The sequence below is a fragment of the Amblyomma mixtum genome, chromosome 7 (genome assembly GCF_055824585.1).
Source record: "Amblyomma mixtum isolate Tamu chromosome 7, ASM5582458v1, whole genome shotgun sequence".
Lineage (NCBI taxonomy): Eukaryota > Metazoa > Arthropoda > Arachnida > Ixodida > Ixodidae > Amblyomma > Amblyomma mixtum.
In genome coordinates, this window is record NC_143018.1 from 100,455,869 (window position 1) to 100,469,959 (window position 14,091).

Genomic DNA, 14,091 nt, shown 5'->3' on the forward strand with positions numbered 1-14,091 from the left:
CAGACTCAGGCCGCCATCCTTCACCCGCCTAAACAAATTGGTCCGGCTGCAGCGTTCCCAGTCCGCAGCCCACACATCCAGCCGTTCATCCTTGCACAATGCAACACTTGCATCACGTACCACAGCCTAGACATAAAAAACAGATTGCACACTGTGGCCCTTGCGAAAATTGAAAGGTGTCGCCCTTTCCAACTTTCCGCCTTTTCACGCGTGGCTTGCGTCTGTGCTTTCCAGTACGAATCGCTATCGCGATAACCGTCCAGTGGGACGCCTAAGTACTTTACTGGGGTCGTCACCTAGGGCACGTTTGCAAAATTGCCGGGCTTCGTTGGCCATTCTCCGTGCCAAAGCCCCAGGGACTTTGACCAATTCACTTTACTACCGGTGATCTTGGTGAATTCTTTTACGCATGCCACGGCCTCGGTTATACCTTCCCGGTTCACTGTGAACACCGCGACATCATCCGCATAAGCCAGCAGCTTAACGTCTGCCGTCTGTAGCTGGAAGCCTAGAATTTTATCACTTTCCATGATATCCAAACACAACGCTTCAATGTAAATGCAGAATAGAAGAGGGCTGAGGGGACAACCCTGGCGCACCGAACGCTGCAGGCTAATGGGGGCCCCCAAACTCTTATTTACAATTAATCTTGTCGTGCAGCTCCGGTACGCCAAGGCCACTCCCTCGCAAACAATGGACCCTACATTCACATGGTCGAGTCTGCAGAACAGGATATCGTGCGAAACACAATCGAATGCCTTCTCAAGATCTAGCTGAAGGATGGCTACACAGCTATTTGTGTTATCACAACATTCCAGCACACACCTCGCTCTATGAATATTGGAAACAATAGAGCGTCCCTTGATCCCACACGTCTGGTGGGGACCGACTATATCCTGAATTACTGACTGTAGTCTACGGGCTAAAATCTTCATGAAAACTTTATAATCTACGTTTGTGAGGGCGATAGGACGATATGATGTGACCTGCTTTAACTTTTCTGCGTCATCGGATTTAGGGATTAGCACTGTATGGGATTTACCATAAGACTGGGGCAATTCATTTTCTTTGTAGGCTTCGTTAAAAACTGCTGTCAGTACTGGCACTATTTCGTGTTTATATGCTTTGTAAAAAGCGGCGCTTAACCCATCAGGTCCAGGAAATTTTCCCAGGTTCAAATTCTCTATCGCTTGCTCGACCTCCGACGCAGTTATCGACAGCTCCAGCCTTTCTTTCTGTTCGTCATCTAATCGCGGCAAAGCGCCAAGAAACTTTTCCTTGAATGCGCTCACATCCACTTCTTGCTTTGCAAACAGCGCCTGATAATATTCAAGAAATGCCTGCTGGATATGCCCGCTTTCTCCAGATAACGCCCCGCCCCATTCAATCTGTTCAATGTGGTTTCGTTGAGCATGCGTTTTTTCCATTCCTAGCGCTCGTTTTGAAGGTGTCTCCCCATCAGCTATATCTTGCGCCCTAGCCCGCACCAGTGCGCCACGATAGCGTTCTTCTTCAAAGAGTTCAATCTTATTTTTTATTTTCCTAATGTCATCCATCCATTTGCCAGGCTCTTCGCTTTCTCTTTCGAGAAGTCTAGCTAGTAAAGATCTTAAATTGTCCTCCTCACGCTTCTCCTCTTGTCGTATGCAGCTTGACCTTTCGATTGCTGCTATTTTTATTTGTTGTTTGAAAAGTTCCCACTGCTGCCATACTTTCAGTTCCCCGCTCGGCTTTAATTTACTGATTTCTTCGTTTACTTTCCTGCTAAAGATGTCTGTAATGAGCTTGTTATTTAATTTCCACATCTCCCAAGAAAACTGATTTCCTCGTTTCTTTGTCCCTATCCCACACTGCACTAAACAATGATCCGAAAATGATACCGGTACTACATTGTAGCTACTGCATTTTGAAATAACGTTCGGTGACACATAAATGCGATCTAGCCGTGCATGGCTTGACCGTTGAAAATGTGTGAGTCTCACACAACGCTCGCCTTCTAAACATTCGGCCACATCATCGAGGTTGCACGTGTCTATAATTTCTGAGAGTACTTCAGTGCTTCTGTCCCTAAATGCCCTTGCACTGGTTTTGTCACAGCCTCTCAGGACGCAATTGAAGTCACCCATGACGATCAGCCATTTCTCACAACTGAAGTGCTTTTGTACGCGTTGAAAAAACGCTGTCCTCTCATCCACCGCATTTGGGGCGTACACACAAATGATGCGCCAATATGTTTTGTCGTACAGGAGGTCAACCTAAACAAATCGACCCGAAGGACACGCCGTATATGCCTGAACCTCAAGTCCCGGTACATTCTTTACAAAGATGACACAACCCGCAGACGTTCCTACAGCGTGGGCGACAACTGCAAAAAACCTAGACGTGAAACGTCGCACCATGCTCCCGGTCTCCTCTTCCCCGTCAATTTTCGTTTCCTGCACTGCCAGGACGTCAATGTCGTGCTCAGTTAAAAGGCGGTACACCTGGCTCTGCTTCTTCTTACTTGCCAGTCCCCTGACATTAAGTGTACCGACTTTCATGGGGAACGCATGAGCCATTTTCATGCAGAAGAAAGAGGCCGGGAACATGGTGCTTACCCTTCACGTCTAGCGCTTGGCTAGACGACATCATTGACACCGGAGCCATCCGGTGCTGGTGCCAGGCCTGGCTGCGGGGGCGGCTTGTCGAGGGCTCTCCTCTCCGTCGACACATTTGGTCATGGCCGGATGGACGACCGCCGTCCTTGGGTCGTTTTTGCCGGCGGCTCCTCGACGCTGGGGGCTTCCGCCTTGTCGTCTTCGGTTCCGGTTTGGGCGTGCGGCCGCTTCGCTGGGGCAGGGACGCCGGTCGTGCGGGCGCCGCTCTGGTCAAGGTTCTCCTCGGTCAGAGTCGCTGGCTCGGTTTCTTGGAGCGCTGGCACGCTTACTTCACCGCTCGACGCCTCCGTCTCCTTTCTAGAAGGTTCTCCCCCTTCAGGTTTGCGTCCGGCATCGCTGCTGGAGGGTCCCGAAGAGCCCGTCGATCCTGCTTGCTTTTCGAGTTCCTCTATGCCTTTCGCAGATTCTTCGGCCTCGACTACATCCATCAGAAGTTCCGCAGAGTCGTCTTTCGACGCCCCGCCCGTAGCCACCGCGTAAGTGCGGACACACTCATTATCCGCGTGGCCGTACCGCCGGCATTTCGTACAGCGGGGAACCTTGCATTCACGCCGCACGTGGCCTGTGTACCATGGCAGCGCAAGCACTGCATTGGACGCCCAGGCGCCACGACAAGAGCCAACTCTCCGGCGACACGTACCTGGTGTGGCAGGTCATCCACTTTCAAGCCGGGCTTCAACTTCAATAGGACCGTTCTTGTCGTTGAGCTCTTGTCATTGACGCCTTGTATCCGCCACCGCTCACGCGTAACGTCGGTCACATTGCCAAACGCCACGAATGCCGTCCGGATGTCGTCGTCGGCCACACCGTGAAGCATCCAGTGTAGCCGCAGCTTTACCTGCTGGTCTTCCGGGTCGATAATGAGGCAGCGGCGTTTCTTAACTTGCAGCTCGTTGAAGGCGAGCAACTTCTTTGCTGCCTCCGTGTTCCGCAGGGTAACCGCCCACACGTGGTTGATTTGGTACGCCCCCCAACGCGACCACGTCGGGGAGCGTACCGGTCTCGGCCAGGGCGTCACGGAAGTCCTCGACCCGGAACGGCCTCGCTCGCACGTGGCCGTGAAGAAAAACGGTGTTGAAAACAACACGTCCTGTTGGCAGTGTCGCCAAAATAATCTGGTAATCCTTATCACCGCAGTCATCGATCCTGTTTCCGCGGCCGTCAAAGGCCGCTATCGCCGCTCCGCTGGAGCCCATGACCCTGAGATCCGTTCAGCTCGGCTGCCGGAAGCAGAATACCAGAGCTATTTCGGCACGGGAGCGGACGCGGTGGCTGCAGCGTGCGCACCGTGCAGTGCGAAGGGAGAGAAAAAAAAGAGGTGCTGCCGAAACCCGGGATCGAACCAGGGACCTTTAGATCTTCAGTCTAACGCTCTCCCAACTGAGCTATTTCGGCACGGGAATGGACGCGGTGGCTGCAGCGTGCGCACCGTGCAGTGCGAAGGGAAAGAAAAAAAAGAGGTGCTGCCGAAACCCGGGATCGAACCAGGGACCTTTAGATCTTCAGTCTAACGCTCTCCCAACTGAGCTATTTCGGCTTTTTTTTTCATGGTATTTATTTACATGGTTTTGTATACAAAGCATATATATACATATGTGTGTGTGCATATACACACACAAAAACAACTATTTACAGAGCACCTAGGTAGGCGCTAGGTGGCAGAAACATAATAGTAACATATGAGCTATTTCGGCACGGGAATGGACGTGGTGGCTGCAGCGTGCGCACCGTGCAGTGCGAAGGGAGAGAAAAAAAAGAGGTGCTGCCGAAACCCTGGATCGAACCAGGGACCTTTAGATCTTCAGTCTAACGCTCTCCCAACTGAGCTATTTCGGCACGGGAGCGGACGCGGTGGCTGCAGCGTGCAGCGCGAAGGGAAAGAGGTGCTGCCGAAACCCGGGATCGAACCAGGGACCTTTAGATCTTCAGTCTAACGCTCTCCCAACTGAGCTATTTCGGCACGGGAGCGGACGCGGTGGCTGCAGCGTGCGCACCGTGCAGTGCGAAGGGAAAGAAAAAAAGAGGTGCTGCCGAAACCTGAGATCGAACCAGGGACCCTTTTGATCTTCAGTCTAACGCTCTCCTTTTTTTTATTGCCAGGATTACAGTCAAAATGACAGGGTACAAGGCGTAAAAAATATCAGCCACACTTGGGCTAACATGACACTAAAATTTTTTTCAGAGACACCAATGCATCCAGACAAGCAATCCATTCTGGTGGATCACGGAGCGCTCAATAAACTTCTCTGAGACATACGATACTTTCGATAAAGTGGTCTCTGACAGAACGCACGGCAGGTTCGGCATGTTCAAACTGCATTCTTGTTTTCCACAGCGCGTGGAGGCCCAGGACCATGATAAGCTCGTACGGTATATCGTCCGAAGCGTCTACCGGCAGGAATCGTATTCCATATGAGTCAAGTGGCAACTGTTTCTTTAATGTGCGCTGGAGTACGTCCCAGTGGAAACATCGGGTCTCAGCAGTCTGGGAATACCTGCTCTATGGTTTCGGGCTTTTTGCATAAAAAGCAGTTAGTTGACCACGGTATGAAGATGCCCCTTTCCTGAAGCCAGGTCTTAACTGGAAGTGTGTTGGTATGTAGCTTAAAGAAAAAGGTTCTAACTGAAGGTAGCATTGGCATTTTCTTTACTCTTTTGAGTACGTTTTGTCCAGGGCGTCCACGGTGTGGTAAACGGTAGAACGGTACTGTAACGAGTTGGTGGACCGAGCAATGCCGAGAGGCGGACCGGTTCGGCGGTCGCCGTCAACGGCTAGGCTCGAAGGAGCGGACGATGATGCACGCGCTCCACTGCGCAACGAACAACTGCCCCTAGAGCTGTGTTCTTTTTATTGCCTTGCTCCTCGCAAGTTCTATCCCGTCGGCACTGGGTGGCGCCACAAAACAAAACATGAAACCGAAACTGTAACAGTCCTCCCCCATTAGTTTGTTCAAGAAGAGTACTACGGAGAGTAGCGCTGCACTGGCTTGCGGCTTCTCATGCTTCTTCGCAACTGAGGCGTGCTGCACGCTGACTTGGGAGAGTTCATAGCAGTCTCTTCTGTACCACCAGTCACGTTCACAGTTGTCTCTTCTGTGCCACTAGTAGCACTCACGGTGAGGTCAGAGTCCACAAAAACAGCCAAGCTGGTGTCACACTCAGTTGATGGGTGGCTGGAAACGCCCTGTGCTCCAGTAGGTCCAGGCCTCCATAGTCCAGTGGTTGGCTCAACGATTTCTTCGACTTGAGGACGTAGGTGGTCGCCGTGCCTATGCCAGAGAGTACCGTCACTGAGACATACTGTAGCTGCTGACTGACCTGTGATGCTCGTGACACGTGCGGGTACCCACGGTGGCCCTTCGACGAAAGTTCTTTGCGAGTATGTTGTCTCCCACATTCGGCAATGTAGAAGAACGACACCCTTTATCTGCCTGTAGTTTCTGCTTCAACTGTCTCAGCAGCACTGAAGTGTGTAGATTTGGGCGAAGAACATCCAAAGGTGTCTTGAACATACTTCCCATGAGCATTTCACGCGGTGCTCTGCCTGTGACTTCATGTGGCGTGGTTCTGTAGTGAAATAAGAACCGCGAAATCTGGGTTTGAAAAGATCCAGATCCACACTTCTTGATCTTGTTCTTGACAGTCTGTACGACGCGCTCTGCCGCACCATTCGAAGCTGGATGGTAGGGAGGCACAAGCATGCGACGTATTCCATTACGTGCCAAGAATTCCAAGTACTGTTCACTTGCAAAGGCAGGCCCATTGTCGGAAACTATGAGAACCGGCAGTCCATGCTGCGCAAATGTTGTTCGCAAAGCATTGATAACAGCATCCGCTGATGTTGACGCTACTGGAAAAACTTCGACCCACTTTGAATAGGCGTCAAAAATGACCAGGAATGTATGACCCATGAATGGGCCCCCAAAGTCAACGTGAAGCCTTGACCAGGGCCTCTGTGGAAACGGCCATGGCGTGTGCTGAATGCGTTGCGGTGCACGCAGGTAAGCTTGGCAGGTTTCACAGCTCTTTACACTCTTAGTGATGTCTCCATCAATTCCCGGCCACCAGATGTGGCTTCTGGCAATTGTCTTGCTTTTCTCAATGCAAGGATGCCCTGCATGAAGTATCATTAGGATTTTGGCTTGCAAAGATTTTGGGATAACAACTCGGGAACCCCACAGCAAGCAACCTTCGTGGAGGCTGAGTTCGCTGCTCCTTGCTGTGAATGGATTTCCTTCTGGTCCTGCTGGAAGTTTTTCCCCTCGGAGGACAGCAAGAGCTACATGGCTCAGGAATGGATCCTTTTTTGTAGCTTGTACCACAATGGCAGGTGATAACAGTCCTGGGTATGCTTGTTCAAGCATGAACATTTCAGCAGGTGCAGGTAGATCCACGTTGTTTGCAGGCAACGGCAACCTACGGAGAGCATCCGCATGACCTAAGTCCAGACCAGGCTTGTACACAAGCTCGTACTTGTATGCAGAAAGTTTCAATGCCCACCTGACCAGTCGTGGTGATGCTTGCACTGGAATGGGTTTGTCATCATTCAGTAATCCTAGTAGAGGCTTGTGATCCGTATAAGCAGTGAAAGGATTGCCCCACAAGTACTGGTGGAACTTTTCAACACCAAATGCAAAGCCTAATGCCTCTTTGTCGAGTTGGCTGTAGTTTTGCTCTGCACGAGACAAACATCTGGAGGCAAAAGCAATGGGCAGTTCTCGACCATCAGATTCTCGGTGTGCCAAAACTGCGCCGATCACATACGGTGAGGCATCGCAGCTGAGACACAGTGGCTTCCCTGGGTCGAAATGTACTAGGACTGGAGCGGATGTTATTAACTGCTTCACTGCATTGAATGCATTTTCTTGCTCTTTTCCCCACACCCATTTCTTCTCGTTCATGAGAAGTAAATGCAAAGAGCGGAGGCGTCCGGAAAGGTTTGGTAGAAAACGCCTGTAGAAATTCACAAGTCCCAAAAAACTCTGAAGCTCCTTGACGCCCTGGGGTGCAGGTGCATGAAGGATGGCAGATACCTTGCTCAAACTTGGAGACAGGCCTTGTTTGCTTATGATGTGCCCGAGGTATTCAACTTGTCGGAGGAAAAAATGACACTTGTCGAACTTCAACTTAAGTCCAACATCACGAAGTCTAGATAGGACAGCACTGAGGTTGCGAAGATGCTCCGAGTCATTCGAGCCAGTGACAAGGATGTCATCGAAATATACTGCAACATGCGGCAGCCCTCGGAAAAGGTTCTCCATCTCCCTTTGGAACAAGGCTGGTGCCGATGACACGCCAAAAGGAAGACGTGTATACTGGAGTAATCCCATGTGTGTGGAGATTGTGACATACTTTCTAGATTCTTTGTCAAGAACTTTTTGCTGGTAGGCGTCCCTCAAATCCAGCTTCATGAACTTCTCACCTCCTGACAGCATGGCCCACAGATCCTCAATTCTTGGAATTGGATACTTTTCCATCACAGCCACTGGATTAACGGTAATCTTGAAATCTCCGCAAATCCTGACGCGTCCATCCTTCTTGGCCACTGGAACAATTGGTGCAGCCCAAGCTGAAGAAGTGACTGGCTCCAGGATGCCTTCCCTCTGTAGGCGCTGAAGCTCTTATGACACCCCATCCTTCAGGGCAAAGGGCAGTGGCCGTGGCTTCAAAAACTTTGGTACAGCATCTTGTGGAACATGGATTGTCGCTTCTGGACCCTTGAAAGTTCCCAGGCTCTGTTCAAACACCTCAGGAAACGCTTGAAGAAGGTCCTCAACATCAGAAACAGCATGAACGTCTGCTTCGACGCGAGCAATCTCAATGCCCAGTTCTCGAATCCAGTTCCGGCCCAGAAGTGTAGGTGAACGCTCCCCAGTCAGGAATAAAGGTAGCACTGCTTTTCTGTCACGAAACTGCACTGTGACATCCGCTCTACCTTGAACTTGTGTGAGCTCACCCGAGTAGCTTCGCAGGAGTACATCAGACGCTATGACAGGTACTGACGGTAGCAGCTCCTGAAGACGATTTTTTTTTCCATGACAGAAACGCTCGCACCGGTGTCCAGCTCCATACAGAGCGGCTTACCGCAAACGCTGACTGTTACGGTGAAGGGTGGTGACGGCGCGACGGTGTCGACTGGTCACATGTCAAACACGTCGGCAGAAACGTCGTTGTCAACAGTGTTGACTGGATGAGTTCCACACGAAGTTTTGCGAGCCGGAGGCGCGGACGCTTGTGGCTTTGTGAATTTTCCCTTCCGTGATGAAGCGTGCTTTTTCTTCGAGTTGCACACTCGATCAATGTGTCCCTGCTTCCTGCAGTAATTGCACGAACTACTAATTTGCTTGCACACGGACGTGAGGTGTTCGTCCCCACAGCGGTAGCATGTGACACGCCCCTTTGATGCCGCGACTTGATAAGTGGGAAGCGCGCTTCGGCTTGAGCTCGCTATCTCGCCGGCATCTTTCTCCGCAGCTTCCATGGCAAGTGCAGTTTGTACAGCGTCTTCATACGTAAGGTCTGCTTTCTCGAGCAGCCTCGTCTGCACGGCTGTGTCGTTGATGCCGCACACGATGCGGTCCCTCAACATGTTGCTAAGCTCAGTTCCGAAGTTGCAATGTTCAGAGAGGCTTTTGAGCGACGCCACAAAGTTACTGACTGACTCGCCCTCCGCGCGAACACGCGTGTTGAACCTAAAACGCTGCGCGACAGCAGATGGCTTGGGGCAGTAATGGTCACCAAGAACAGAAAGAATTTCTTGCAAGGTTTTGTCTTGCGGTTGGGCTGGCTTCACGAGATCCCGCAAGAGAGCATACGTTTTCTGTCCACAACAACTAAAGAAGACTGACTTTCTTTTGCTTCTGCGATGTCATTCGCGATGAAAAAAGCTTTAAGGCGATCAACGTAGCAAGGCCACGCATCTCCTCTTCCTCCGTCGAACGCTTCGAGGTTGCCGAACGTTGCCATGACGGAATTCTTGCGCGTTGAACTCGTCAGAAACACGAAGAACTCACGTGCGCAGAAGGGGCGGAGGAAAGACGAACTTGAACTTGAATTTTTCTCCTCGTCGCCACTTGTAACGAGATGGTGGACCAAGCAATGCCGAGAGGCGGACCGGCTCGGCGGTCGCCGTCAACGGCTAGGCTCGAAGGAACGGACGATGATGCACGCGCTCCACTGCGCAACGAACAACTGCCCCTAGAGCTGTGTCCTTTTTATTGCCTTGCTCCTCGCAAGTTCTATCCCGTCGGCACCGGGTGGCGCCACAAAACAAAACATGAAACTGAAACTGTAACAGGTACAGGTAGCATGGTGTGAACAAGGTCCTTATACCGTTTCTTCCTACTAACACTGCACAAGTAATCTTGTGAAAACCGCACGTTTAACAACCTGAACGCGAGCACTACTTCGCGCAGATAACCAGTCACAGCGCCACATGTGTTCTCACATGACGTCACAATGAATCCTGGGAGAAATCTACGTAGCCTCACCTGCATCACGGTGCGGAGAAAGGGGTCATTTTGATCCCTTAAGAAAAGAAATCGTGACATGACTTGCTGCAAAAACAAGTGAACCAGACCTAGCCCACCCCATTTGACTGAGATAAACAAATTAGTTCGGCTAGATCTCTCCCAGGTCGAGGACCAAATGAAAAAAGCGAGGACACGATGAATTTTTTGTATGCTCGTTCGCGATGCACACAACACGTTCATCAGATACCATATTTTTGAAATTAGGAAGACATTGGATGACAGTCGCACGGGAAAACATTGACAGCTGTCTTCCCTGCCATGCATCAGCCTTTTCTTTTGCCTTCGTTGTTTGATCGGTCCAGTATTGTTCAGGATCACTATAACACTCGAGGGGCACACCGAGGTATGGTTTAGGAACTGTTGACCAATGAAGGCGACAAAATTGCTCCGGTGTGGCGTCCCAGTCTCCATGCCAAAATCCATAACTTTTGTCCCAATTTATCTGGGCCCCGGTGTATTCGCACAATTGTTCAACAACAGCTGTGGCTTCTTTAATGCTTTCTTTGTTTGCGCATAATACGGCGATATAATCCGCGTAGGCCAAGATTTTTATTTCTGCCTCACGTACTCTATATCCTGTTATGCGTTCATTGTTTGCAATTGCCAAACATAGCGGCTCTAGGTAAGCCGCGAACAGCAAGGGCGAAAAAGGGCATCCCCGCCTCACCGACGAGCGAGCGCTCAGGCTGTCTGTCAGTTCCCCGTTTACGATGATTCGCGTTGAGCAGTCAGTGTACGCCATTCTGACGCCTTCATTGATAACGCAGCCTACGTTAGAATGCTCTAAAATGCAGAGCAGAGCCTCGCCCGAGACACGGTCGAAGGCTTTGGCCAGATCAAGCTGCATCATCGCAACGCGCTCGCCAAAAGCGTCACAACACTCGAGGACCGTTCGCGCGACATGCACGTTTGTTGCAATGCTTCGGCCTTTGATGCCGCAAGTCTGATGCGGCCCTACCAACTTTGTTATAACGCGCTGAAGTCGTGTCGCTAAAACCTTCATAAATATTTTGTAGTCCACATTGACAAGGGTTATCGGGCGATAAGACCCTGGCAAGAGACGTTTTGCTTCATCGTCACTCTTTGGTATCAGCACGACGTGTGACGTTGTGAATGATAAAGGAACTCGCTTTTTGTCGTATGCCTCAGTGATGACATTATGCAAAATCTGAGCAACGGAACAGTTGAAAGCTTTATAAAAGGCAGCTCCTAGGCCGTCAGGCCCGGGTGCTTTACCAAGGGACAGGTCATCTATTGCGCGTTCAATTTCATTGACGGTTATCGGTTCTTCCAGTTGCGTCTGTACTTCTTCGTCCAGCTGTGGCATAAAGGAAAGAAATTCTTTCTGGAAGCTAGCTGTCTTTCGTATCACGTGGGTGACCTATCAAGTTCCGAAAATGCTCGGCCATCACTGTCTTGATAACCTTTTGGTCAGTCGTGATCTCGTTTCCGTTGGCAAGCTGCCGGATTTCTTTCCGACATGCGTATCTTTTTTCGTCGGATAGTGCGCGCTTTGTTGGCGTTTCTCCCGCCCACATCTTCTCGGATCTTGCTCGTACAATTGCCGCTTTGTATCTTTCTGTGTCTATAGTTTCGAGCTGTGTTTTCATCCGCCTTATTTCTTCAGTACATTTACCGGGCTGAATGTTTTCCATGCTTATCAAGAATTCTAGTTCCTGGCGAAGTTTTGTTTCGTTTTGTTTCTGGTTGAACTTAATAATGCTGCTTCTTTCTATGGCTATTATTTTAACTCTGTTTAAACTCTTCCCATTCAACTCCGAACTGGTTTGGCTAGAGTGTGAGCAACTTCTCTAATTCTTCCGTTACTGCGCTAACAAATGCATCATCTTCCAAAAGCTTCACGTTAAACTTCCAGAGGTTCCAGTTGAAGCGACTTTTGTTTTGCCTTCTTCCAAACGTTGCAGTTACCAAGCAGTGGTCACTGAACTGGACTGCCTGCACTTCATATGCTGCACATGAAGAAACCAGTTCGGACGATGCGTATAATCTGTCTAATCTCGCGTGGCTGTCACGCTGAAAATGGGTGTACTGAGGACGTGTACCATTCGTCAATACGCTACCAATGTCTTCTAAATCATAATCATGCACCAGGGCACTTAATACTTCTGCGCTCTTGTCCCGCACTCGTGTGCGTTTAGCGCGATCATCCATTGCACATACGCAATTAAAGTCGCCCAACAATATCAACACTTTGTGACAGTTAAGGTAGGCTTCAACACGTTCAAAGAAAGATCGACGCTCGGTCTCAACGTTGGGTGCATAGACACAAATGACACGGAAAGATAAATCATAAACAGCAAAATCAACAACTAAAAGGCGACCACTTTGGCATGACAACACTGACTGTACACAGATCCCCAAGTTATTGCGGATGAAAAGGGCGCAGCCACCTGATCCACCATTCGCATGACAAACGCATACATCGAAATGCGTACGGAAATTGGACACCATTCGGTCGGTCAGTTCTTGGCTTTCGATTTTCGTCTGTTGTACGGCAACTAAGTGTAATTCTTTATCAAGAAGAAGGCGGCTTAGCTGACACTGTCGCCTTCTTGCACCTAGCCCTCGGACATTTAACGTTGCTACGCGTAGCATTTCCCCGAGATTAACAGCCATGGTAACACAATGGAATGGTGCCCATCCCCGGAAACAATTCTCGCTCTCCAGGTCTGTGTGCCCGTATACACACCGCAAGTCTGCCAACAAAATATACACTGGGGCCTGCAGGAAGAACCTTGGTGCTAACAGCACCTTGCATCGACACGAAAAGCAAACGGCACATCGACAGAGCCATGGGGCTTAGAAATGCCCCCGTTCCCATTATGACGAAGGCAACACAAAGCTACGGAGGCGGATTACCCGCCTGCCGAAAGTCGACCGGAATGTTCGGTCGCGGCTTGAACGACGTCCGCCTACCTGGCGTTTTCTGCGGCGGCTCGTCCCCGCCGCTTTCGTCCCGCTGCTGCAGCATGCTGGTGGTGTCTTCATGCGTCCACTTCCCGGCTGCAGGACTCGCTGATTCACGGGACGTGTCCATGTTCTCTGCCGCGGTGTGGTCGTCGCTCACGTGCGGTTCAGGCTGCTTTTTTTCCACGCCTTTCGGCGTGGCCACGACGTCCTGGGCTGGCGGTTGTTGCTGTTCCGCGGCGCTTGCCACAACGACAGGTTTCTGCGTAGTTTGCAGTTGAGGCTGAGTTGCCGTTGGCAAATGCGCTGCTTGTCTGCCTCCCGCCGACGATAACTCCTCGACGTCCGCCTCATCCATTAGCAAGTCGGACGTATCCTCCTTGCTCCCCAGTCCGGTGACGCTCGCATATGTCCGCTCGCACTGGCTGTCTTTGTGTCCGAAGCGCCGGCAGGCACCACACCGTGGGATGCGGCACTCGCGGCGAATATGACCTGTGCTCCGACAGCGAAGGCAGAGCGGAGCCATGCCCGGCAAAACTACGAGGGCCAGCTCGCCTGCAACACTTAGCTGATGGGGCACATCGTCGATTTGCACTCCAGCATTCAACTTCAGTGTCACGAGCCTGGTGGTAGAGCCCTTGTCGGTCACTCCTTGGACCCGTCAACGCTCGCGGGCGACATCAGTGACTTTTCCGAACGGGGAGAAGGCGAGGCGTACGTCCTCATCCGGTACACTGTGGAGAAGCCAGTGCACCTTCATGCGGACGTCCCTCTTGGCCGGGTCAATGACGAGGCAGCGCAGCTTCTTCACTTGCAATTCACCAATGCTGGCTAGCTTCTTCGCCGTTTCAGCGTCCTTGAACGTGACAGCCCAAACATGGCTCATGCGGTACGCCCCCAAGGCGATAACCTCGCTGAGCACCGACTGTTGAGCGAGGGCGTCGCGGAAATCTTCTACCCGGTACGGGCGAGCA

The 14,091-nt window shown here is 51.0% G+C and overlaps 1 protein-coding gene and 4 non-coding genes across 6 annotated transcripts in view; 1 reads left to right on the forward strand and 4 right to left on the reverse strand.

Annotated features, from left to right (window-relative positions):
- Positions 1-14,091, forward strand: part of LOC149336984 (uncharacterized) — a 77,970-nt gene that overhangs the window by 19,797 nt on the left and 44,082 nt on the right. The window lies entirely within an intron of this gene.
- On the reverse strand, positions 3,980-4,052 carry TRNAF-GAA (transfer RNA phenylalanine (anticodon GAA)). The gene has a single exon. It is a non-coding gene; the product is annotated as a tRNA-Phe (tRNA).
- On the reverse strand, positions 4,122-4,194 carry TRNAF-GAA (transfer RNA phenylalanine (anticodon GAA)). The gene has a single exon. It is a non-coding gene; the product is annotated as a tRNA-Phe (tRNA).
- TRNAF-GAA (transfer RNA phenylalanine (anticodon GAA)) lies at positions 4,421-4,493 on the reverse strand. The gene has a single exon. It is a non-coding gene; the product is annotated as a tRNA-Phe (tRNA).
- Positions 4,545-4,617, reverse strand: TRNAF-GAA (transfer RNA phenylalanine (anticodon GAA)). Its single transcript has one exon. It is a non-coding gene; the product is annotated as a tRNA-Phe (tRNA).